This window comes from Etheostoma cragini, chromosome 3 (genome assembly GCF_013103735.1).
Source record: "Etheostoma cragini isolate CJK2018 chromosome 3, CSU_Ecrag_1.0, whole genome shotgun sequence".
Classification (NCBI taxonomy): domain Eukaryota; kingdom Metazoa; phylum Chordata; class Actinopteri; order Perciformes; family Percidae; genus Etheostoma; species Etheostoma cragini.
Genome location: NC_048409.1, coordinates 29,610,198 through 29,611,988, shown reverse-complemented (window position 1 = coordinate 29,611,988; position 1,791 = coordinate 29,610,198).

Genomic DNA, 1,791 nt, shown 5'->3' with positions numbered 1-1,791 from the left:
TCCCTCTCTCCTCCCTTTCCTCCCTCTCTCCTCCCTTTCCTCCCTCCTCCCTCTCTCCTCCCTCTCTCCTCTCCCATCCTCTCTTTGTTGACATTTGGCTTTTCGTGTTAAATTAATATCCATAACGATCTACTTTTGTTTGTGAATACCAGTTTATCTGCAGCGATGCTCTTTATTCCGGTTTCTGATGAATCCTCAGATGCTTTTTTAGGAAATGTATTTTGGTTTTATTATTATTTCTTTTAGGATGTTTTGACCTTTGATGTTCAGTTGTTGTAATAAAGTATTTTCCTTAAAGTGCATTTCATTTTTTCGAACCATGAAAGTGATCAAACGGTCGAGTATAGTACGCCGAAAAAAGTCATATTATAGAACAGTAGCCTATATTAAATGAAGTCATAGTGTAACATGTGTGAAAAGACAAGAAAGTCATAGTGTGGTATGTCGAAAAATTCATAAAAGTCATAGTGTGGTATGTCGAAAAATTCATAAAAGTCATAGTGTAGTATGTCGAAAAATTCATAAAAGTCATAAAAGTCATAGTGTAGTATGTCGAAAATTCATAAAAATCATAGTGAAGTATGTAAAAAAATTATCAAGTCATAAAAGTCATAGTATAGTATGTAAAAAAATTCATAGAAGTCATAGTATAGTATGTCGAAAAATTCATAAAACTCATAGTATAGTATGTCGAAAAATTCATAGAAAGTAGTAGTATATCATGTGAAAAAAATCATAAAAGTCAAAGTATAGAATGTCAAAAAAAATCATAAAAGTCATGAAAGTTATAGTATAGTATGTTGAAAAATTCATAAAAGTCATAGTGTAGTATGTCGAAAAATTCATAAAAGTCATGAAAGTTATAGTATAGCATGTTGAAAAATTCGTAAAAGTCATAGTATAGTATGTTGAAAAATTCATAAAAGTCATGAAAGTTATAGTATAGTATGTCGAAAAATTCATAAAAGTCATAGTATAGTATGTTGGAAAATTCATAAAAGTTATAAAAGTTATAGTGTAGTATGTCGAAAAATTCATAAAAGTCATAGTATAGTATGTCGAAAAATTCATGAAAGTCATAGTATAGTATGTCGAAAAATTCATAAAAGTTATAGTATAGTATGTCGAATAATTCATAAAAGTCATGAAAGTTATAGTATAGTATGTCGAAAAATTCATAAAAGTCATAGTATAGTATGTCGAATAATTCATAAAAGTCATGAAAGTTATAGTATAGTATGTCGAATAATTCATAAAAGTTGTAGTATAGTATGTCGAAAAATTCATAAAAGTCATGAAAGTTATAGTATAGTATGTCGAAGAATTCATAAAAGTCATAGAATAGTATGTCAAAAAATTCATAAAAGTCATAGTATAGTATGTCGAAAAATTCATAAAAGTCATGAAAGTTATAGTATAGCATGTCGAAAAATTCATAAAAGTCATAGTATAGTATGTCGAAAAATTCATAAAAGTCATGAAAGTTATAGTATAGCATGTTGAAAAATTCATAAAAGTCATAGTATAGTATGTAAAAAAATTCATAGAAGTCATAGTATAGTATGTCGAAAAATTCATAGAAAGTAGTAGTATATCATGTGAAAAAAATCATAAAAGTCAAAGTATAGAATGTCAAAAAAAATCATAAAAGTCATACTATAGTATGTCGAAAAATTCATAAAAGTCATAGTATAGTATGTAAAAAAATTCATGAAAGTCATAGTATAGTATGTCGAAAAATTCATAAAAGTCATAGTATAGTATGTCGAAAAATTCATAAAAGTCATGAAA